The 25,779-nt window shown below is 40.8% G+C and overlaps 1 protein-coding gene across 2 annotated transcripts in view; it reads left to right on the top strand.

Annotated features, from left to right (window-relative positions):
• LOC123610831 (nascent polypeptide-associated complex subunit alpha, muscle-specific form-like) overlaps positions 1-19,032 on the top strand; it is a 32,354-nt gene extending 13,322 nt beyond the window's left edge. The window contains exon 2 of one of the 2 annotated variants that reach the window (XM_045501919.1): positions 18,865-19,032. The gene's annotated coding sequence lies outside the window, so the exon portion shown is untranslated. Of the gene's footprint in view, positions 1-5,443; positions 6,464-18,864 lie in introns of those variants that run through there. The other variant, XM_045501921.1, reaches the window with a different exon arrangement.
• Positions 19,033-25,779: the final 6,747 nt, after the last annotated feature.

Consider the following 25,779-nt stretch of genomic DNA (forward strand, 5'->3'; position numbering starts at 1 on the left):
GTTATTTCCAAATACTTAACTAAATACACCCGCAAAGGTTCCTGTTTCAAAATAAGGACACAGTCTGAAGATCCAGGAATGGACATGAATTTTGAGGGGATACTATTCAACCCACTGTAGCCAGTAAAGTGTATTACTTCTGGACAAAAGCATAAAACCTAGCATGTAATTTGCCACTCTTTCTTTCCCTACATCATGGCAATCAGCAATGCTCCAGACAGTGTCTGCCTTGTCGGCCTGGGCCCTAGAGTAAGGATGAGGCAAAGCAGAGCCCTGGCTGACCTACAAAGAACGTACAACGAGAATAGAAATAAATGTGTCATCTCTCTTGACAGATACCATCTACAGCATTTAACGACATAGTCCAGCCCTTCAGAAATATTCCCAGCAGCTAAGGCAGCTCCCCACTTCCTTGTTTGTATACAAAAATACCCTTGAATACTGGCATTAGCCAAAACCACTCTGAGGCCTCACTGTACCTCTTAGTCCCAGCTCCACTGGCAACGTTTTACTGCACTATTGTTCCTCTATGGAGCAAGGTGTAGAAAGAAATAGATTTCAAAGACTGCCTTTTGTATCCTTAGAGGGGCAAGTTTTCTAGGAAAAGAAAGAGTAAAGTCTAGAGCATATGAATATCCTTTGAAATTAGCTGCAGAGTAGCTGTCTGCATGTCAGGCTGATAGTCTCTTCTCCAGTTTCAGAAGAGTTCCCCACCTGCAGCAGCCAGGAACGTCTGTTGAGAAAGCTTTGTTCTCTGCCTAAACAGTGCTCTCTAGGTGTGCTCTCCCTTGCCCGTCCATGGCCACTTGTGCAGAATTACTCAAGACACTGTGCCTCGTCAAGTTTGCTTATTGATGCTACATGAGTTCTCTGCGTGCATCTGCCAATCTGCTCTTCCCTAATACTGGTCTAATTGCTATGGGTGTGGGCCAGCGGACTCAAACTATCATCAGATGGGCTTTAAAAGTGAAGTGGATAAACTAGGATCAAACTGCCAGACAAGACAGATGTACATATTTGGAATCATGAGAAAGGTTGCCTGATTCCATGTGCCCGTAACCTCACTTACTTGTCTGTCTTGAATGGCAGCCTGGACTTGAAGGCTCCCATGTGCCAAGTGCTATTGTTGCAGCTGCAACTTCTACCTTCTCTTCCCCAACCACAGGCCCCGTGAACAACAACAGTAGGAGGAAAGGAAAATGTTATAGAAACACTATGCTTATAGGAGTAGTTCTCCAAGTGTGGTACCTGCATCAGCAACAGTTGTAGCCACTGAGAGCTTGTTAGAAATGCAAATCCTTGAGCTCTATCCTGAAACCTACCAAACCAGAAACTCTGGAGTGGGACCTAGCAATCACTGTTTCAGGGAGTCTTCCGGGCCATTCTGGTTTATACTAAAGTATGAGAACCACTGGCTTCAGGCGTGACCTTGGAAGTCAGGTGCTTCTCCTAGGAGGTAATCCATCTTGGTAAAAATGTCATCGGTGCCTCTGTCTCCTTGGATTTGGTGGGTACAGTGTAGAATCCCTGGCAACCCCAGTTGTCTCTTGGCCCACTGGGTGTTTTGTATTAGCTGCAGGTTTCTCTAACATCTTATGGTGAAAGAGCACATGCACTACGTCTGTACTGATAGAAACCGAAGTGTGCTTCAGAGTGACTTGAGGATCACTTTAGTTCTATAGTTAGTGGGTTTACAAGTAGTTTAAGAAATTGGTTTCATGGTAGTTTACAAACTGCCTTTTTTGTGTGTTCATCCAGATATTTAGTATGTGAAATCTGGGCTAATGTCTTGTGAGTTTCCACTTACAAGATGCCATTTTTTAATAAATTCATTTATTTAAATTCAAGTTAGCTAACATACAGTGTAGTATTGGTTTCAGGAGTAGAACCCAGTGGTTCATCACTTACATATAATATCCAGTACTCATCCCAACAAGTCCCAATAAGTGCCCTCCTTAATGCCCATCACCCATTTAACCCATCCCCCAACCTAATACCCCTCCAGCAATCCTTAATTTGTTCTCTGTATTTAAGAGTCTATTATGGTTTGCTTCCCTTTCCATTTTTATCTTATTTTTCCTTCCTTTCCCCTATGTTCATCTTTTGTGTTTCTTAAATTCCATGTTTGAGTGAAATCAGATGATATTTATCTTTGACTGACTTATTTTACTCAGCATAGTACCCTCTAGTTCCATCCAGTAGTTGCAAATGGCAAGATTTCATTCCTTCAATCACTGAGTAGTATTCCCGTGTGTGTGTGTGTGTGTGTGTGTGCATGTGCATGTGTGTATGTATACCACACCTTTATCCATTCATCAATCAGTGGACATTTGGGCTGTTTCCATAATTTGGCTATTGTTGATAGTGCTGCTATAAACATTGGGGTGCATATGCCACTTTGAATCAGCATTTTTGTGATTTTGGATAAATACCTAGTAGTGCAATTGCTAGGTTGTAGGGTAGTTCTATTTTTAATTTTTCGAGGAAGCTCCATACTGTTTTCCAGAGTGGCTGCACCAGTTTGCATTCTTACCAACAGTGCAAAAGGGTTCCCCTTTCTCCGCATCTTCACCAACATCTGTTGTTTCCTGAGTTGTTAATTTTAGCCATACAAGATGCCATTTTGATAAAAATGTAGAAATTTTCATGTAGTCACATAAATGTGTCTCTTTGTCTAGAGAAGGAAGTAAATGAAACCAAGGATTCCCTGGAGGAATGACAAATCAATACCCATTTCACCAGATGACAGATTCAGAGGCACCTATGTGGTGGTATGTGGAATAGGGGAGAAATGAGTCATGCTCTATCATAATTCAAAAGAAAATTATTTGTTCGTTTTAAAAAACCACATGAGCTAGATCACCTGCAGCTGGTTCTGATAAACTAAGATACAAGGGTCATCTAAATCTGCTCTGTCCTAAAAAGGTAAGCAGCATTCTTGCCCATAGGTGTGCATGAATGCTCCTTCCTCTGGAGATGTTAGAAGGGTTTCTGATGGACAGATCAGTCAGATTTGGTAATGGATATATTTGTCCTCTTCAGTTGTATAGATGATTCTCTTAATTTTGTCTGGCAGTACTGGATTGCCTAAGAAAATCTGCTTTCCTTGCATACTACAAATTCTTATGAAACAGAAATTTGTTGTTGTTGCTGGTATTATTTTTTGGTGTAAAGGTTGCACTTCTCAATCTTTTCCTCCTTTCTACTCTCAGAACCCTCACTGTGTTTTGAAGCATTGTAAGTATGGCCCCAGAAGACCAATGGAACATGCTTGTAATTTGTGCTCCAATAGTCATCCGCTTTCCCTGTCTCACCTCTTTGGGGGCTGAATACTATGCCTACCCAGCTTCCTTTTCCTCCCCAAGCAGTGGCTTTGTGCCAGTGGGACCACAAGTTAGATGAAAAGCTATCAAAGCACCAAGGGAAGAAATCGATAGTAATATATGTAAGTGTGCACATATATCACAAGTGACAGTCTCATTTCCATGCAAGTTAAGATGTTCTCAGTGCCTCTAATTGACACGCTGTGTATCTGGGTGCACACATAGTCTGTTGAGGATATACATGGCTGGATTCATCTTAGAGAGGCAAAGTGGACAGCTGCCGATGGGCTGTGATTTGATTTTGCTGGAGGGACCTTTCCATGACTACCCTAGCTGGCCCAGGCCTTTTGCCTGCTGGGAATTCCCACATCACTGGTCGCTTTGGATTGAGGCATTGAAAGTTGTTTAAATGCAAATTATTTTCTAGGAGGTAGAGACATTATTATTCATTAATATTTGGGCTTTAATGAGTTTATAAGCTTAGACGAGAGCAGGCCAGAGTCTTTTGGTAATAGAAGCCAGAGAGATATGTTTTAATGATGATAGGCAGAACAGAAAAGACTGAGATCTGAAATGCTACAGAAACTATAGCCATAGACTTAAGGAATAGAAGAAGTATGCTAGTTACATGGTGAGAAATAAGATGGATGGAAAAGGAAAGTAGGAAAGTGGGAAATAAAGTGCCTCCGCAAGTACAGAGGTCATTTCTGCCTAGAGCTCCTGGTGATTCTTTCTCCTAAGCAGGAGTGTTTACAGATACCCTGCTGAGACACTTCTAAGTATGTATGTATGTATTTATTCAAAAAGAGCTATTGAACAGCTAGTACATGCCTGGGCACTGTGGGTACATCAGGAAAACAAACCAGATAAAAACCCTGCCCTCACAGAGCTTGTGTTTTAGTGGGAGGGTGGGGAGAGACAACATAGGAAATAAATAAAGGGAAGTGTGGTACACTAAATGGTGGTAGCAGCTGTGGAGAAAAGTAAAGCAATGAGAAGGGATGGGGAGGAAATGCCATTTTATTATTATTTTTTTAACGTTTATTTATTTTTGAGACAGAGACAGAGCATGAACGGGGGAGGGTCAGAGAGAGAGGGAGACACAGAATCTGAAACAGGCTCCAGGCTCTGAGCTGTCAGCACAGAGCCCGACGCGGGGCTCGAACCCATAGACCGTGAGATCATGACCTGAGCCAAAGTCGGACGCTTCACCGACCAAGCCACCCAGGCGCCCCAGGAAATGCCATTTTAAATAAGGTGGTCAGGGAAGGCTCACTAGAAGGTAACATTTGAAGAAAAAGTAAAGAGTGAGCAAGTCAGGCAGATGTCAACATGGAGATCATTTCTGGCAGAGGAGACAATATATGCAAGGTCCTGCATTTGGAGCCCACCTGGCTTATTTGAGGAAGAGCGGGGGGAGGAAGACAGGCCTAGGGGCAGGGGAACAGACAGTGTGGTCAGGTGACAGTAAGCACAGGGGAGAATAGTAGGGGATAAGGTCAGAAGATCACGGCAGGGGCAGTTTATGCAGGGCTTAATAGGACTTGTACTCTGAGTGACAGGATTTTGAACAGGGCAGTGATACTATCCAACTTTCCATTTAGTGGGTTATTTCAGGGGTTGGCCAGAGATAGTAAATTAGCAGGCCACAAGATCTCTGTTGCAACTCGTTGTTACTGCTGTTGCAGCACCAGGTAAACCAATGAATATGGCTGTGTGTCTATAAAACTTTATTCACAAAAGCAGATGGCAGACCAGATTTGTCACAAGCTGGTCCTTGGGCTATTGCAGTAATCCACTGGGGAGATTAAGGTGGCTCAGACCAGAATTGTAGCAAAGGAGGTGGCCAGGAGGGGTTAGATAGTAGCTATGTTTTGAAGGTAGAACCCTCGGGATTTGCCATGGGATCAGATAGATGTTGGTTGTGGCCAGATAACTCCAGGGTTTTCAGCCTGTGCAACTAGAGAAATGAAGTTGCCACTACCAAAATGGGCAAACTGAGAAGGGGAGGTTTGGTGGGGAAGTGGGGGAGGGGTATCGGGAGTCTGTTGGAACATGATAACTGAAGATGCCTTTAGGATAAAGGAATTGGACTAGATGTTTCTTAACTCTCCTTCTAGCTCCAATATTCTGTGATTCCACAACTGTGAGAGAATAAACATCTACCCTAGTGGCTTCTGCTGTGAACGCATTCTTTAGGGAGACCTTACACGCTGCATTACTCCATCTTTCCCAAATGCAATTGGTGATTATGCTGGCTAGAGATCAGTTGCTGGGAGGAAGAAACATCGAAAGGGAGGCAACTGGCAGCTGAAACTAGCAGGGGGAGTTGGAAGAGCAGCTTAAATCGTGTATGTGCCTGAGGAGGCTTTAAAGGGCTGGAGGCAAATTCCTGTGAATCTTAGTTTCCTGGAGGTTATTCATAATGGAGGGTTGTCAGCCGACCAGGCTAAGAATATTCAACTCATTTTCAGAGAAAAAGCAAAGCATCATCTTCAACTTAACCTCTGCTGCTCTCTCAGAATGCCTACACTTCAGACCCACTCACCCCTGCATTAGGTACCCCTGGCAGTGTAAGCTGATTTGGTGGCCCCTGGAGACCCACAGGAGATAGCCAAGGTCTTTGTCATTAGCTTCTCCAGGCCATTTCCTCCCTCTTCTTTCTCATCTCTCCTCACTGGGAGGTATGTCTTCTGTCTGCCCAAATTCTTTCTACCCAAGAAGTGGCTCTGTGCCAGTGGGGTTGTTTGCTGCATGGAGAGCCGGCAAACCACTTTGGGAGTGAGCTGATAGTAATATATTTAGAATATGAGCATTTATCAGAAGCAGCAGATGGAGGCAGCAGAGTGGAGCTCCCAGAACCGAGGGCAGGGAGTGTTTCATTCAAGTGTAAAGCGCATGCCATCTAGACTCGGCTGGCACCAGCTCATGAAACCAGTGAAGAGAAGGAGGAAAACAAAGAAAGGCCACCTTTGTGCTAGGTTCGATAGAGGTTACAGCATTGCCTGACCAAGAAGCTTCGGTGCCTCCAAAGACTGCATTCTCTCTGGGATAGGAAGGAAAACCCTTCGCTGTTGCTTTCCTTAACATTTTTTACTTCCCTAAAGCTTAATAAAAAAAAAAAAAAATTCTGAAGCCCAGAATAAGTGGAAGTATAGACCATTCATTTACGTATGCATGGATTAATTCATCTGACAGATATTTGTTATATGCCTCAGACATGCCAGGAGCTGTGGGATATTCTGGGACAGAGAAGAACCAGGCAGATATGTATGTTGTAATTCTTAACTATTAGAGCTGTCAAAAGTATTTTAGTTTTAATTTTTTACCACCATCCCCACAACTAGCCCTTAAATATACAAATGTATTCAAGACCTGTGCTATTACCTATTTGAACTAGAGGAGTATATTTTTTAGTGGTAAATTTCCTGAGGGCATAAGTACCAAATTCAGCATATTAGTGAAGAAAAAATAATATTCCCAATCACCTTTTGGAGAAGAATACTGTGATGAAGCCATCCCATTTGGAAAGGCTGATTTTAATGGTGAATATCAGGTCTGTAGAAGGGCCCCAAGTCACCCCACAGAGGGCATATCAGTATACCCATAACAATGAACCTTGAGAAAATGCCTCTCTTCAGTTTTTGATTTTTGGGTTGTTTTTTTTTCTTTCTTTTTTTTTTTTTTTTGAGAGATTTTAAGTGTCATCAGTGAATGAATCACATATTTTTTCATATAGCCTTCATATGAGAGCACCAAAATGTGAACTTTTGCACTATTATATATAGAAGATGTGGATCTCAAGTCACCTGGTCAGAATTAATCACTCCTGGTGATTGGTGCCACAGGAGGCTAAAATAACTTCACATTTAGGGGCGCCTGGGTGGCTCAGTCGGTTGAGCGTCCGACTTCGGCTCAGGTCACGATCTCGCAGTCCGTGAGTTCGAGCCCCACGTCGGGCTCTGGGCTGACGGCTCAGAGCCTGGAGCCTGCTTTCGATTCTGTGTCTCCCTCTCTCTCTGCCCCTCCCCCGTTCATGCTCTGTCTCTCTCTGTCTCAAAAATAAATAAACGTTAAAAAAAAAAATTTTTTTTAAAATTTAAAAAATTAAAAAAAATGAAATAACTTCACATTTAAATATACCAAGTTGTGTACTTGGCTCTTTCTCATGATGCATCATAGATTCCTCAAAGGAATGTGCAGCTCAGTGCCTGACACACAGTTGGTACTGAATACATTGAATAAAAGAATAAAGGCTACAGAGGGGTGCTGGGGTGGCTCAGTCAGTTAGGCATCGACCCTTGATTTCAGCCAGGGTCATGATCCCAGGGTCCTGGAATCGAGCCCTGCGTTGGGCTCTGTGCTCAGCATGGAGCCTTCTTGAGATTCTCTTTCTTTCTCCCTCTGTTCCTCTCTCTTGCTCATACTCTCTTTGTAAAAAAAAATTAAAAAATTAAAAAAAGAATAAAGATTACCAAAATACTTGCAGTTATAAAGAAAACAAAAGAAAAATTACCAAATGTTCATTTTTATCATACTATCTTCAGGATAAAATAGGTATATTAGAAAACATTCAGTTGTTATGGATGAAAATGTCTCTAATTTACATGCTCTCAAAGTTCTTTTTTGTTTTTGTTTTTAAATGTTTGTTTATATATTCTGTAAGAGAGAGGGGAAAGGTGTGCATGAGTGAGGGAGGGGCAGAGAGAGAGGGAGAGTCCCAAGCAGGCTCCATGCTGTCAGTGCAGAGCCTAATGCAGGGCTGAAACCCATGAACTGTGAGATCATGACCTGAGCTGAAATCAAGAGGCAGACACTTAACCAACAGACTCATCCAGGCATTCCTTTTAGTTTGTTTTTTAAGTCATTTATTCAACCACTTTTGTTAAGCATTTACTCAACAAAAGATTGTGTGATTTAAGATCACACAAGATTGTGTGATTCCCTAGAGGGTATAAAAGTCCTGTACTTCAAAGGGCTGAACCAGAACCATGTTCGGGGGAGCTAAGAGCACCACTGAAGCATAGAGCCAGAGTAACACCAGTGACGGAGAGAGAAACTGGGTAAACAGAGATTTGAAGGAAGTCTTAAAGTGGTTTTGGCAGACCAACAGTTCTCAGCAGGAGAGGTGTTGTCCCCTCAGGAACTTTGGAAATCTCAGGGGGCATTACTGGTGGTGGCACTGCTGAGAAGATGGTTCTAACATTTAGTGGATGGAGTCCAAAGATGCTAGATGCCCTGCAATGCGTGGGTTAGTCCTGTATAAGACAGCATCGCCCTGCATCCAACAGACATTTGAATGTCCCACCAGACATTCACGTAGGTGAAAATCTGGTTATAATTATCTGAGACAAAAACCTGATTCCTGTCATGTATAGACACAAAGTATGACTTGCACAATTTTATTAAAAACTGAATTTTGCAATATATGACTCCCTTGTGAGTCAAAGGAAGATTGTGTTTTGCTCTTTGGAACTTTGCCAAGAGTCATTCTCCATCCTGAAAAGTCGCATCACTAACTGTCTCATTGCTCATGGTATTTGTGTCACCAATGCAATACACCTGTATTCGTCTTCATTTGTATCCATTCCCAGTGATTTTAGGCAAATATTTCATTACTTTGTTATGTTTTTAAGTATAATTGTGCCCCACCATTTACATATAGAAATATGTTTTATTCTATATTACTTGCCTTTTTTCACATTATTATTAAAACATTATATTGAATTTTTAAAATTATGAGCATAGATACATTATCACAACATTTATTTCAAGATAGTAAAAGGCAGGTTGCTTTTTTTTAGTATATAAAAAGGGGGTACTGGGTCTCTAAGCCTGAGAACCAGTGCGATGAACAAAGGTGGAAAGAGCATCCTGTGCAGTACTCTAAAACTTTAATGTGTTTAAGAATCACATGGGTGTTGTGGTAAATGTGGATTCTGCTTCAGTATGTCTGGGTGAGGCCTGAGAACCTACATTTCTATCAAGCTCCCAGGTGATGCCGATGTTGCTGGTCCATGGACCACTCTTAAAGTAGCAAAGTTCTAGACAAAGGGATTTGTAGGTATGAAAGTATGGAGCCTTGGAAGAGCTTTTCTGGGGAACAACCAGTAATTTGGTATGATTAGAGCACAGAATGCAAAGTGTTATGTGGTGGGAGATAAAGTTAGATAGGAAGGCAGAGTCAGAGCAGTCAAGACCTCGTCCACCCTATTTGTACTTCATTTTGCAGATGAAAGAGCACCTTGAAATGATTTCAAGTAGAGGTTGTAATATTAGATCTCTCTGCCACCATGTGGGTAGGCTCTGCTGGATTCAGGGAGTCCAGTGAGGAGGCCTTTACAATTATGTTGCCTGAACACAGAAATAATGAGGACCTGAACCGAGGAAGCCACAGGAGAAGCGGAAGGAAGAAGACAGGTTTGCTTTTTGGACTTAGGTCTACTGGGACTTAGTCATTGATTGAGTGTGGGTAGTGAAGGAGAGAGGCATCAAGGAAGACTTGCAAGTTCCTGGGAAGAGCTCTGGATAGATAATGATGCCACTGACCAGAATAGGGAGCAACGGAGGAGATGCAAGTTTAGGGGCAGGGTTAAGAGAGAATGGTTTTCAGATAAATGAATTCAAGCTGCCTATCCTATCAAAAAACAGAGAGGTGTCCAATTGGACTTTAATTGTGAGAACTTTTTTTTTTAAGAGTGCATTTTGTTTCAGAGAAAAGGGAACCCTTGTACGCTGATGGTGGGAATGTAAATTTGTGCAACCACTATGGAAAACAGCTTGGGGTTTCCTCAAAAAATTAAAAATAGAACTCCCGAATATGACCCAGAAATCCTACTTCTGGGTATATTCTCAAAGTAATTAAGATAAGGAGGTCAAAGAGATGTCAGCACTGCTGCCGTGTTCATTGCAGCATTATTCACAATAGCCAAGGCATGGATACAAACTAGATGTCCATTGATGGATGAATAGATTGTAAAAAATGTGGCATAAACATACAGTGGAATATTTTTCAGCCCTAAAAAAAGAAGGGAACGCTGCCATTGTGACCACGTGGATGAACCTGGAGGGCATCATGCTAAGCAAAATAAGCCAGATACACAGCCATGATGCCGTTTATATGAGGAATCTAAAATAGTCAAACTCATAAAAGCAGAGAATAGAATGGTGGTTGCTGGGGCTGAGGGGAGGCTGAAACAGAAAGGTATTAGTCAAAGGGCACAAAGTTTCAGCTATGCAATATGAGTAAGTCCTATTAGAGCTCTACTGTATGGCCAAGTGCTTATAGTTAATGATACCATATTGTATATTTAAAAATTTGCTAAGAGGGTAGCTATTAACTGTTGTTATCACCAAAAAAGAAGAGGGCAGGAGGAAACTTTTGGAGGTAATGGATATGTTTGTGGCATACATTGTGGTGATGGTCTCATGGATATATACTTATCTCCAAAGTCATTATGTGGCATACGTTAATTATAGACACCTCTTTGTGTGAAACAGTGTATTATATTTTACCCTAGCAGGCATTGGCTGGACAGGTACACTCATCTGCAGTATTCCAGTGGATTTCTGAGGGAGGTAGAGGAGAAATGTGAGCAATCTTTCTAAGCTCTGTGGTTGTCCAAGCCAGGTGTTAGGATGAAAAGAAAAGGACAGTTGAACATACTCATTTTATTATGGAAAGTGGCTTAAATATGATAATAATCTGGGTGTCAGAGAGTAGTAGACACAGGTGGAATGAGTTTCCTGCTTCCCAAGATTAAGCTTCCTCTCTCTCTCTCTCTCTCCCCCCCTCCCTCCCTCCCTGCCCCCCTCCTACCCTCACTTCCATCGTACACACACACACATACACACACACACTGAGTTTATAGATATTGGCATGGCAGTGAGTTTGAGGTGGTCCTGTGAGGTCTTGGGCCTGGCATCCCATTCTTGTATTTAACTGTGTCAACCTCCACAAACACCATGAGCAGCTAGTCTTCATTGAGTACTGGGGGGCCAGTCCTTATGTATAATCTTCAATTTATGTCATTACCAAACGACAGTAATTCTAGGAATTTCACAGTAATTCTAGGAAGAAACTTTATAAATGAGGAAACTGAAGCTTATAGAGGTCAGGTAATTTGCCTAAGGTCATACAGAGAGAAGAAATGACAAATCTAGCCTTGACCCTATTTCTTTTCTCACTCATGCTGTAGTTTATTTCCTTTAACATCTCCCAGTCACACTGAAGCAATAGCTGTCCCTCTAATACCCGATGCTGCATCACACCTCTGCACAAACTAAGTAGTTTTGCTTGGAACCTCTCTTTTGGATATTCACTTGTCAAAGCCCTACCTGATATTGTGTCAAAATCCTAGCTTGGAGCCACTGTATCTATGAAGACTCCTGACTGGGTGCCCCTACACATATTTCCCCTCTTGTGTGTGTCATGCTCCACTGCAATTATGTGTTTATACGTCCCTTCCTCTCTGCTGGCTGTGGACTCCTGAAGGATAGGACCATATCTTAGTGCTCTTCCCTCACTGTGTCTGATGCCCGTTACTGTCCAGTAAGGGCTTTTTAACTGATGTATACAGTTATTAGTGGGTTCTCAGTAAATTTTACTTGATGTTTATAGTGCCTGGGAAGTACAAACCAGTTTCTAAAGAAAGTAGACACTAGCGATGGGCAAAAAGGTGACTTAGAGAATCATAATCTCTCAAAACATTATTTATGTATAAATTTTTAAATAAAATATGGGTTTCACAATGGATTTCCTCCTCCCTGTAATCCCTCACCATTAATATTAGACTTAATTATTTAGGGGAGCCTAGCTGGCTCAGTCAGAGCAGCATATGACTTTTGATCTCTGGGTCATGAGTTCGAGCCCCACATTGGATGTAGAGATTACTAAAAAAATAATAAATAAATGAACTTAAAAAATAGGTTTAATTATTTAAATTTAGTTTATTGAGATCTAATATTTAATTTAAAATCTAGTTTTTAATAGAGTTTTAATAAATAATAACATTCAGTAACTAAAAATGACACTTCATATAAAAACACTTTTTATCATAATTGATTTTTAAATACACTGTAGTGGAAAAATTATGCTAGCTACAATGCTACACCTTGACCAAGTTTTAGGTCTGATCCTCATCCTTGATTTTGTTTGTATTGCTCATGTTCTCAGCTTTTCTTCTTTTTCTTCCTATTATTTCTTCAGTGAGGTTTATATGAAAGAAGGTGGACTTTCTTCAGGCCTACAATAAAATGGGGGCAGTCAACACTGACTTAAGAAAAACAAGCAAAAATATAATTACTTTCAATCTACAGAAAGATAAAAAAAATCAACAAATAAATATATTTGGGTTTGAACATTAAATTCAATTTTTCTATAGCATGTGTTTATTAAAAATTAACACGTATTTGAAACATCTAGAATATTGTCCATTCTGGCCTTTGTGAATAAGAAGAGGTTCTGGAATGGGACACACACACACACACACACACACACACACACACACACATTTGTATCTCCCTGAGACCAACCTCTGCAGTAGTTACAATCTTCAGGGAATACTCAGATAACCTCAACTAATGTAGGTTTATTGCAAGACCATGTTTCTCAAACTGAGGTAGCCATACCTCAGAAGATTACACGAGTTATCAGCCAGGAGTTACGGGAAGGAACTGAAAAAATAAAAAAGGGGTATATCTCTAAGTTGTTAATTTAAATCAATGGGCTAAACATTATTTTGGTATAGAAACTAGTGCAGATCTCTTAAGGAGGAGAATGGAAATTTCTCGAAATTTTAAAGATAAAAATACCATGGGACTGCAAAGAAATGTTGAACTGATCATAAACTGCTTGGGCCATGTCCCAAACTACCAATAGCACACTTTCTTTTCTTTTTCCTTGGTAAAATGGAAAAGTCAGAGAAGTATTAAATAGGATTTACAGAGAAATAAGGACAATAGTCCTTAAGGACAATAGTAAGGACTGCAGAACAGACATTGTTGGAGACTGGAATGTTGTTCTGAGAACAGAGTTAGCTAAACACACCCAAGATGGCTCTGGTGAATGATTTATCTGGACACCACCTCAGCAGTTCAATGTTTCTGCCTCTGCTCTTAGGAGAACTCTGGCAAGGGCCAGTATGTCTGTTTCAGCGGTTCCTACTCCCACCCGCCAACCACGGTCCTCACTCCTTGCCATAGTTTTGGTTTCTGCTTCCCTATGGCTTTTGCCTACTAATAATTTAGGTATATCCAGTGGGCTTTCACAGCCTCTACAACTTTCTTTCTGTATATCTTTTGCCTCTGCTCCATCTTCCAAATGCCCAACCAGTTTGTGTATTATATATAAAACTCTCCAAAATAAGCAATATAATCCCTTCAATTAATCACCATGATCTCTCTATTTTAACATAGATTTTGTGACAAGCCGCCTCTTAGAGCACCAGCCAACCTCCACGTTGTTTGCCCTCCTGTTCAGTTTCCACTTATGGTGAGGTTGGCTGTTGTTGACTAACACAGCGTAAGGTTTGAAATCCTGTCAGCTTAAGGATTCACCACGGTTGGGTTTCCTCTGTGGGATGGTGGAAGTATGTCATGGGCATTCTTGCCTTTTCCAAAACAGCCCCTCTAAAAGATGTCAGAAACAGATGACTTCAGAAGGATGAACAACTGATATAACCAGATAAGGGTCTGAGGCTTTTCATGGCATCCAAAATTCTGGATAAACTTATATAGAAATTTAAAGAATGGAATATTTGAAGGGACTGCCTATGTAAGGCAGGTGTCCTTTTTTATTTTTCTTTCACTTAATTTTTTTTTTTTTTTTTTGTATTTCAATTACAGAAGGTTGAGTTAAACATACTCCTTACTTTCTAGCCCACCATCACCACTGGTCCATGCTAGACCTCCCTTGATTGATTTATTAATTGGAATCCTCTGTTTTAACCAACTGCTGGAATTCATCTCTAAAGGGAACAACCCATACCGTATTTAGAGCCCCCTAATTCTTAGATTAAGCCAAAAATAACTTTCCTATAATTTTGCCCCTATATTCTCAGGTCTGTCCTGTGGACCCACACAGAAAAATAAATTCCTTCTTCAACAACTCAATAGTTTCTCAGTCTCATATTGTCAGCTATCATGACATGTGAACATTCACTTTTCTATGTGAAATGTATTCTGTTCCTTAATTCTTCATAGGATGCGGGTTTAAGACTACTACCTAGTCACCTTCTCTTGGACACTTCTAGTCTGACAGTGTCTTTTAAAAAATTCAAATATTTTAAAATAGATGTGCTCTGCAATGCAAAATATGATGGGTGCAACCTTGCCTCTCTATTCCTTAATTTCAGTTTCTATTAATGCACCCTAAAATTTGTATGAGTTTTTTAAAAAATAATATCACATTTTTGACTCTCATTGAACTTTAAATCTTTTTCAAGTGAACTGCTGTCAGTCCAGAGCTTTCCTACCTTGTATTTAAGTAGTTGATTCTTTGAACTTAGAGGCAGAACTTAACATTTAACCCTATTAAGTTTTATACTGTTAATTTCATTCCATCATTCTCCTTTGTCAAGGTCTTTTTCCAGTTTGATTCTTTAATACAGTTTATCAGCTTTTCCTCCAACTATGAGTCACAAATTTGATAGGCAAAATTTATACTGGGGTTCACCTAATTCACTGATTAATATGTGTAAGATTTCAAGACAGAGGGTAGAGAACTTTAGTGTAGTTCTCAAACTTCAGTGTACCAAGAATTATCTGGGACATTATCTGGACATGGAGATTCCCAAGTCTCATTTCCAGAAATTTTGATTCAGTAAGCGTGTGATGGGGCTCTAGGAATGTGCATTTCTAACAAGTACCACATGTGATCCTGATGCATTTGGTCCTAGGTCAACTTTAGAAGCATCTTTAGAAATGTCCTTTGAGTCTAGGTGGACAGTAATGTGTTTGTTAATTCCAGGGGGGTGGTTGCCTAGCACAGTGCTGGATACATGATTGATAATGAATGAGTGAAGGGATGAAAGAATGATAGATAGAAAGGAAAGCTCAACTAACAACCCAGCTAACGTTTCTCCATTTTAATGACATACCCAATCTGATGGGCTTTTTCAACTACTTTGTTATAATTAAGTTATATCTTTGATGTTCCCCACTGGGAAAGGTGTATTATGCATGACCTATTCTTCATGAACATATGTTGTCTCCTAGTGATCATTGCTTTCCTTCCTAAGTGCTCACAGATGATGTGTTTCTCTCCAGAATTTCATTGAGAATTAAAAAGTGTCTTATTTTAAAACCTACATGTCTGCCTCTATTACTTCCTGCTTGACTTATAAGAAATTAGGGCTTAGTATTAGTGTTGAACCTATTTGCTGCCCTTCAGGCCATGTAGATTCTCTTTCCTGTTTTAACATGTTTGCAAATAAATAAGAACCCAAGCAACAGACATTTCAACAAGCAGACATTTCTTACTTTCCCCTGAATTTATATTTTTTGAAAACTTTCAAAATGCACAGAAAGACTCAAAGAAGAATATAGTGTTCTTGACCCAGACCAACAATCATTAGCATTTTGCCATATTGGTTTTTTATATCTATAGCTAGATAGATATTTTCCCCTTGAACCAGTTGGTCACCATATTTCTTTAGTCTCTTAGTCTAGAACAATTCCTCTACCCTGTTTCTGACTTTCAAGGTAGGCTTCTGAATTCTCTGAGAATATTTCTGGGTGTTTTGTTCATTTGTTTGTTTAAAAAAATTTTTTTAATGTTTATTTATTTTTGAGAGACTGAGAGAGAGAGAGACAGACAGAGCACAAGCAGGGGAGGGACAGAGAGAGAAGGAGACATGGAATCCAAAGCAGGCTCCAGGCTCTGAGCTGTCAGCACAGAGCCTGATGCGGGGCTCGAATTCATGAACTGCAAGATCATGACCTGAGCAGAAGTTGGATGCTTCACCAACTGAGCCACCCAGGTGCCCATTTGTTTATTTCTAGAGAGAGAAAGAGTGAGCACTCACATGCAAGCCAGGACTCTGGGAGAGGGGTGGGGGGTGAGGGGGGGAGAGAATCTTAAGCAGGCTTTGTGCTGGGTGTGTAGCTCAATGCGGATCTCACAACTGTGAGAGCATGGCCTCAGCTGAAATCGAGTCAGACGCTTAACTGGCTGAGCCACCCAAGTGCACCTTTTTCTTGTTTTTGTGTGTTTACTATTTTTTTTGAAATATTCAAAAAATAAAGAGGATTGGAAAAGGATAACTTTAACATTTGTTCCTAAAGGGAGGTTGGAGCACATCACAGTGTTCACCATAAATCTTAAGGAATCAGATCCTAAGTAAATGTGACAGAAACAGAAGGTGGAGTGGAAGCATCCTAGATCACTGTAAAATCTAAGGAAGTGAATGTTCTACAAAGCCAAGGGGGTTTTCTGCAGATAAGATAAACTATCAGATCAGCCCCTGTAGTATTTCAGGGGGGTTCAGATCTCTGGGGATTTAAGATCCTAGCACCTGGGTCTGTGGGAGGAAACCTGAGAGGCAATTCACAGCTGCCATACCTGGTTCATGACCCCCTCTCAGAGTGGTCACCATCTAATGGATTGCAGGGGTATCGAGGCCAAGCGCCCACTGTCCCCAAATCAGGACACATCTGGGGCCATCCCCACTAAGGCTCTGTCAAGACTTCATCACAGCTCATCCTCTCCTTCTCCTCAGCTTCTTTCCTTCAGCTACCCCCGGTGCTGATTTTAGGAGTATTCTCTAGTAAACCACCTGTACACTCATCTCCCAGCACTGCTTCAAGCTTTTATTTGTGAACATATTTAATCCTCACAATGCTATGAGGTGGGTGCTATTGGCATCTCCATTTTATTTTTTATTTATTTTTGAGAGAGAGAGAATGAGAATGAATGGGGAAGGGGTAGAGAGAGAAGGAGATATAGAATCTGAAGCAGACTCCAGGCTCTGAGTTGTCAGCACAGAGCCTGACTTCAGGCTTGAACTCATGAACCGTGAGATCGTGACCTGAGCTAAAGTTGGATGCTTAACTCACTGAACCACCCAGGTGCCCCAGCATCCACATTTTATATGTGAGGAAACTGAGGCACAGAGAGTGGCTAAGTGACTGGCCAATGGTACTTACAGTGGCAAGGCTTGACACAGGCATCTGATATCCCCACAACCCCCTGATTAGCCACTGCAGCTCTCCTCCATGACGCAGAGATTGCTGCTAGCACATTGAGTATTGTAGTTCTATTATATTTTCAAGATATTTTCCGAGCAAAGATGTAGAAGAACTTCCTGTAGATTTCGCATGGGAGAGGATTTGTCCTGATTGTGTAAGAAAGGCAGGCAAAAAAAAAAAAAACATTTCAGACCCAATTCTTTGTTCTTCCATAGAGCTTTAGCCCTAACCAGCAAGTTCATTTCACCCTCTAAGCTGATTCCCCAGAGCTCACTTTTCCTCTGGTGACATGATACACCTGCCACTCCCTCTCTTGCAAAGGGAAAGAATATGTACAGCACAAAAAACGAAATGAGAGATAAATAGGTTTCTTTTCCCAAAGACAAGAGGTAGTTCTTGTTTCCTGACCTATTTGAACACACATTCAGAGCTCGTATAATGTCACTTAACCAGCCTATTTAGCGTTAATGCAATCTGCTTTGCTTTCAACAAGCTCTTTAAGATGTGACTTATTTAAGGGGTGCCTGTGTGGCTCAGTCGGTTAAGCGTCCAGCTTCAGCTCAGGTCATGATCTCATGGTTTGTGAGTTTAAGCCCCACGTCGGGCTCTGTGCTGCCAGCTCAAGAGCCTGGAGCCTGTTTCAGATTCTGTGTCTCCCTCTCTCTCTGCCCCTCCCCTGCTCCTGCTCTTTCTCTGTCTCTCAAAAAATAAATGAATGTTAAAAAAAATTTTTTTTTAAATAATAAAAAAAAAGATGTGACTTATTTAAAAAGCTTCATAGGGGCACCTGGGTGGCTCAAGTCAGTGAAGCATCTGACTTTGGCTTAGGTCATGATCTCATGGTTTGTGGGTTTGAGCCCTGGGTCAGGCTCTGTGCTGACAGCTCGGAACCTGGAGCCTGCTTCAGATTCCGTGTCTCCCTCTCTCTCTGACCCTCTCCCACTCATGATCTATCTGTCTCTCAAAAATAAATGTTAAAAAAAAATTTTTTTAAAGGCTTCATAAATCTGCAAGGTCAAAATAGCCAGTTCTATAGAGAGACTGAAGGAATTATCAAGACTACTGTTGCAGTTTACAGTTGGGAAAGCTTTTCACTTCAGTGATTCCTTTAGGCCAAATGGTAGAATGACCAACTATGCCTGCTTTATCTGTGGCTGAGAGGGTTCCCAGGATGTGACCCTTTCATTGCTGAAACTGGAAGAGTCCCATGCAAGCTGGATAAGGTGAGCAACCCACAATGCACACTTTGTGACCCAGCACCTCTGGGTTCCAGGAAATGCCTGCCCCTCTATTGCAGATACTTCTTATTATCTGGAAAAATACTTATATTGTATCATTAAATTTGAAAATTTAGGAATCGTGGAAGCTGATAAAGGAGAAACTAAAAACCACACATGAGCTCATATTGCACAGATCGCTATTTCATCCTTCTCTCTCATGAGTTTTCCTTGATTTGTGTATATGTGTATGTGTGTGTATGCATATATTTTACAAATCTACAATTGTGCCATATAAATAACTTTGTATCCTGATTTTCCTTTAGTGTGAGCATTCTCTCATATCAGTAAATACTTTTTTTTTTTTTTTAATTTTTTTTTTTTTCAACGTTTATTTATTTTTGGGACAGAGAGAGACAGAGCATGAACGGGGGAGGGGCAGAGAGAGAGGGAGACACAGAATCGGAAACAGGCTCCAGGCTCTGAGCCATCAGCCCAGAGCCCGACGCGGGGCTCAAACTCACGGACCGCGAGATCGTGACCTGGCTGAAGTCGGACGCTTAACCGACTGCGCCACCCAGGCGCCCCAGTAAATGCTTTTTGAAAACACCATTGCTAATGGCTGCCTAATTTCCATTGAGGATGTACTGCACTTTATTTAACCGTTTTCCTATTGTTCAGCATTTAGGCTAATGTTTACTGTTAAAAATAATATGGTTAGGAACATCTTTGTGTTTCTAATTATTTCTTTTGGAAAAGTTTCCAAGATGTTATTAGGTGAAAAGTTATGGGCTTCACTAGAGCTACTGAATCCTATCTCCAAAATGCTTTTGGAAAAGGTTTATATATCAGCAGCATTTATGATGGTTTCATTGAACTGCCAGCACTGAGTATTTTTTTTATTAAATTTTTTTTAATGTTTATTTAGTTTTGAGAGAGACAGAGACAGAGCATGAGTGGGAGAGGGGCAGAGAGAGAGAGAGGGAGATGCAGAATTTGAAACAGGCTCCAGGCTCTGAGCTGTCAGCACAGAGTCCAATGCAGGGCTCCAACAAACCGTGAGATCATGACCTGAGTTGAAGTTGGATGTTTAAGCCACCCAGGTATCCTACTGAATATATTTTTAATCTTCATCAATGTTAATAGGTTAAAAAAAAAAGTTACTGTAAATAATCTGTATTTCTTTGTTTACTAATGAAGTTCAAACCTCTTTTAAGTCTTTCTCTTTTGAACTTTCCTATAAATTGTGTGTTCATATATTTTCCAGATTAAAAAAAAATTTTTTTTTCAATGTTTATTTATTTTTGAAGGAGAGAGAGACAGAGTGTGGGGGAGGTGGTGGGCAGAGAGAGAGGTAGACACCGAATCTGAAGCAGGCTCCAGGCTCTGAGCTGTCAGCCCAGAGCCCAACGCAGGGCTCAAACCCACAAACCTCGAGATCATGACCTGAGCCGAAGTCAGATGCTCAACTGACTGAGCCACCCAGGCATCCCTCCAGATTTTTTTTAAAGTGTATTTATTTGTTTTTGAGAGAGACAGAGACAGCGTGAGTTGGGGAGGGGCACAGAGGGAGAGAGAAATAATTCCAAACAGGCTGTGTGCAGTGAACACAGAGCCTGATGTAAGCCTCAAACTCTCAAAGTGTGAGATCATGACCTGACCCAAAACCAAGAGTCAGGCACTCAACTGACTGAGCCACCCGGGAGCCCCATATTTTCCAGATTTTATATGGAGTTTCAATGTCTTCTCAATTTATACAACTGTTTACAAACTAACTCTAATGACTTTTTAATTTCATGCTTATTTCGAATACTTCTCTTGGTTTATCGTCGGATAGATAGATGTTTTTCAAATAGTGACCCTTAAAAGTTTTGGATGTTTATGATCTCAAGCAGTATATTAAACTGCACACATGTGCGTGCATACACACAATCCTGGGGGGAGGTCTAGGATTTCCTTTAAATGTTTTTTTTTCACTCTTAGCTCTTCAGACCTAACATTATTTTGTAATATTTGAAAAGAATGTGTGTAACATGTATGTAATTTTGAAGAAAAATAGTAAAAAAAAAAAAAATCCTATGAATCCACCACCCAACATAAGAACTAAAACATGCTAACTACTCTCTGTTCCTCCCTGTATGGCTCATTTTGTGTCAACCTGATTGTACTGTGGGGTGCCCTGGATTAAACATTATTCCTGAGTGTGCCTGTGAAGGTGTTTCTGGATGAGATTAGCATTTGAATTGGTGAACTCATTAAAGTAGATTGCCCTCCTCAATGTGGGTGGGCATCATCCAATCTGTTGAGGGCCTGAATAGAACAAAAAAGAAGAGAAAGGAAAAATTGGCCCATTTTGCTTCCTGCCTGCCTACTGAGCTGGGACATTGGTCTCCTGCCCTTGGCTGGGATTTGCACCATTGGCTCCCCTGGTTCTCAGACCTTTGGAATGGAATTACAGCACTGGCTTTCCTGGGCCTCCAGCTTGCAGATGGCACATCATGGGACTTCCCAGCCTTCCTAATCACAGGAGCTAATTCCTTATCATCAATCTCTTCCTATACATATCTTATTGCTTCTGTTCTCTGCAGAATCCTGACTAATATACTGCACAGTCTCTGATCTCTGCCTTTCCCAAGATGGAGCTCCCATCCTGCTTTTGCCTTTATCATTCCCTTGTTTTTTAAAAACCAATTTTATCCTGTATATGTTTGCACCTCTGAGCATATGTTTAGTTTTCATATTTTTTGAGCTTCACAAAAATAGATTAATCTTTTATCTCATCTTCTCAGTTGCTTTTTATTTTTAATGTTTATTTATTTTTGAGAGAGAGAGAAAGACAGCGTGAGCAGGGGAGGGGCAGAGAGAAGGAGACAGAATCCGAAGCAGGATCCAGACTCTGAGCCCCTGATGGCGGGCTCAAACTCACAAACCGCAAGATCATGACCTGAGCTGAAGTCAGACATTTAACCAACTGAGCCACCCAGGCGCCCCCAGACTTGCTTTTTTTATTAAGTACTATATATAAGATTTATCCATATTTTATGTGAAGATATAATCCATTAATTGTCATCCCTGGATAATAATTCATCATATATATATATATGTATATATGTGTATGTATATTTATATATATACACATATATACATATATATATGCATATATGTGTGTATACACACATGTATTATATGTATACATTTATGTATTATACATGTATATACATGGGAAAGGAGTCGCTAGGTTGAAGTCTATGTGCCCATTCAAATATACAAGCTATTGCTAAATTGTTTTCCTGAGTGGTTGTACTAATTACATTCCCAACTGCAGAATATAAGATTCCCGTTGCTTGACTTTCTTGCCAATACTTTGATATTTTCAAGTTTTGAAATCTGGTAGCCATTTTTCATTCGGGAGATTTGCACTAAGTCGTTAGGCTTATTTGGCCAAGTTCTTAAAGTCTGAAAAGTAGTCCTCAAAAACAAGTCAAACCTTTTTATTTGGGCTTCTAGTTTCTCCTTGAGGTCAGTCACCTTGGCATGGTAGCTTTCCAGTAAAACACTTAACAAGCTGTTCTTAACGTGTCATGCTGGGCCTAATGTTCAGCCCTTCGAAGAAGAGGCCACATCAGCTAGGACAGGTGAATAGTAGACTGAGTTAGGAATTAGGAAGCTTGGGCTCTAACCCGGTTCTGCCCCTGCAGCTCTGCATGGCAGGCATATGTCACATCACCTCTCGGCATCCCATCTGCTCACGAGGCATGATAGAGCTGACCTTCCTCCCTGGCCTGCAGTGAGGATGAAATCCTGTTGTGGAGCACTTTGAAATCTTTGGATGAAAAGCACGACAGAAGTGCCAAGTGTGATTGTTACCCGTGCCAGCAACACTATAAGACAGCATAAAAATAGGAAGCAAAGAAAATTTTATTTTACAAAAGCTTCAATGAGAAAATTGGCTGGTCAGAGTGTCATTCCCTGTTTTTGGTTCACATAGATGTTGGCTTCTATAAAATTAAAAAAAGAGTACACAGTTTTGTCTTTGCCAGGCAGAGACCCTTTGATCATCACTAGCCCTGTGACATTAGGTGAGTCACTGATGCAGAGGGAAGATCAATACCTTAGGAGACCCTGTGAAATCAGTTCTTTGTAGCTGCTCCCCCAAATAATGCCTCTCAATACAAGGCATGGAAGCCATAAAGTATAAGGGGATGTTGGAGGTTGAGGCTTAGGGAGAGGCTAAGCCTCAACATTGTTACGACATAGGATTGAAGAAGCTTCCAGCCCAAGTGGTGGCCTGGCCTCCAGTCAGTTGCTGGCAGATCCCCTGTCCTGCTCCTAATATGAAAACATGAGAGATGCAGCTTTAAAATCTTACAGGGGGCCTTTGAAACACCCTTTGGTATATCAGGAACTTCAAAATAAGGTGAGTTGTACTGATTAATGTGAAAGTGCATTCTAAAAATGATTTAGCCATAGTTTTGGTAGCTTATACCGATCTAGGTATAAAGCTATAAATGAGTTGTAATAAGTTGTAATCAACTTTACGTATGAATTAAATGGGCTGTTGAGACAGTTCCAAGCCACAGAAAAGACATTTCAAACCCCAATGTTGCCACCTGACATGACACCCAACGAATTTAGAATAGGAACTTTTGACTCTTGCCACATCTTTACCACCCAAGTTTTTTATACTGGAGTTTTACGAAGTCAGTCCCCCACACTGTGGTTTCTTTGCTATACCCCACTGAGAAGTTGAGAAAGTAAAAGGTAAGGAGGTGTAGCCTGGGTGTGAAGGGGGACGTGGGTGACTCGAGTCCACCCACAGCAATTGTTCCCTGAAGTTATGAATCACATTGTACTTGACTCCTAATTTCGACCCAGGAAGGCAAAACTACTGAGCACTATTGAAATGTTTTGTTCACAAGTTTCTCAGAGCGAGGGTCCACATCGTGTTTTGTGGGACAATTTGCATTCTAATTGGCATGATTAAATTATTTCCATAGAATTGGCATGTTGTGACTCCAGTAGGAATACTTTCCATTAGGAAATACTCCTTAGGGAAAAAAAATGTCCACTGTAATACCCAGTCACACGGCAATCTCTATTTATTCTATTCAGTAACCCTGCAAGAAGGGTCATTCGCACTGGATTTTCAATTGCTTAACTGAAGAAATTAGTTGAAAAGTGGAAATCCAACCTGCTGCTAGTTTCTTTACCTGCCCACACCTAATAATTGGTTTGGCTGATTTTTTTTTTCTTTAGATTGACAGATTATTTACGCATCTGTGAATTGCAATGCGGCTAAATTCTCTGGTTTTTTCTTTAATTTTTTTTTATGTGGTGGTTAGAACTGTCATAGTCAGTCTAAGATTCTGTTCCTATCTTCATAGTTCTCATTTACATAATACAAGTTTCTAACAATGGCAGGATAGTGGATTATTATGCAGCCTTGAAATATCACATAGATTAAGACAATGGAACATCATAGAGAAATGGTAGCATGTTGAGTGAAAAAGAATATGAAATTGTGTCTATACCATGATTTCAAGTACATATATTATGTGTATATGAGCACAGACTGGAAAAGGAATATGGAAAAAGGAAATATGGAAAAAGGAAACAGGTAGTTGGTTAAAATGGTGGGATTATGGAAGCCTTCCCCTTTTTTTAGTTTTCCATTAATGGTATTTCAGTACTACTTGTGTAAGTGGCATAGTCGCAAATGCATTTAGGTGCAGGAAAGATATAGCATGAAGGTAATAAATTGTAAGCTGCAGTTCCCCTCACTTGCAGGGCCCCTGTGAGTGCCTGAATTACTGAGTTATAGAGGGTTCCAGGTGGGAAGAGAGGATTGTGTTACAATCAGAAACATTTCTATGTCAGCACTTCTGGTAAATCACTTGAGATCTCAGAAGAAAGGGACCTAATTCTTCAGCATTCCTGTAATCTGTCATGATCTGTTTTCTCATTCTAAGTAAATATTCACTTTCGTTCCTCCTTTTGTATTTGTATGTCTGCATCCTTTAAAAAAAAAAAAGTTGTATAAGCTTCATGCCTCACAAAACCTGAAGGTGCCTTTGATTAAGCAGGTCATCAGATCCCCACCTGAGTTCTGAGCAGTGTGAAATCTACCACAGGGTCTAATCCCAGACTTTCCCTAAGAACTGCTATGAACGTGTTGGACAAACTACTGTTGTGCTCTGTGCTTTGCACATCACCACACTCCTCATTTCACTTCTGTCTCCTAAGCTATTCTCAGTTCTTTATCCTGAGAAAAGCAGCTTGAAATACCAGGTCAGGGGGCACCTGGGTGGCTCAGTCGGTTAAGCGTCAGACTTCGGCCCAGGTCATGATCTCACACTTCGTGAGTTTGAGCCCCATGTCAGGCTCTGTGCTGACAGCTCACAGCCTGGAGCCTGCTTCAGATTCGGTGTCTCCCTCTTTCTCTGCCTCTCCCCACTTGTACTGTGTCTCTTTCTCTCTCTCAAAAATAGACATTAAAAAATTTTGAAAAAAAAAAAAAATTCCAGTTCAGAATTTCCGGGTAAGAAGGGACTTACCTGATGGTGATGCCCAGCCATTCCTTGGACACTTGATTCTCTTCTTCAAGGCATTTGGGCCAAAATGTGAAATTAACTTGGGCCAAATGTCTTTGGAGAAGAGCTACCAAATTGTAATGCATTTTACATGACAACCTCATTATTTTTATTTATTTATTTTTAAATATTTTTATTTATTTTTGAAGAAGAGAGAGAGAGAGAGACAGAGCATGAGTGGGGGAGGAGCAGAGAGAGAGGGAGACAGAATCCGAAGCAGGCTCCAGGCTCTGAGCTGTCAGCACAGAGCCTGACGTGGGGCTCGAACTCATGAACCATGAGATCATGACCTAAGCCGAAGTCGGATGCTTAACCGACTGACAACCTCATTATTATGCCCATTTTGGAGCTAAGGAAATGAAAGTTCAGAGCCCGGCAAGTAGCAGCACTGGAATCCAAGCCCTGGCCTTTGACTGTATTTTTTATTTTATTTATTTTATTTTATTATATTTTATTAATTTA

This window comes from Leopardus geoffroyi, chromosome C2, assembly GCF_018350155.1.
Source record: "Leopardus geoffroyi isolate Oge1 chromosome C2, O.geoffroyi_Oge1_pat1.0, whole genome shotgun sequence".
Taxonomy (NCBI): domain Eukaryota; kingdom Metazoa; phylum Chordata; class Mammalia; order Carnivora; family Felidae; genus Leopardus; species Leopardus geoffroyi.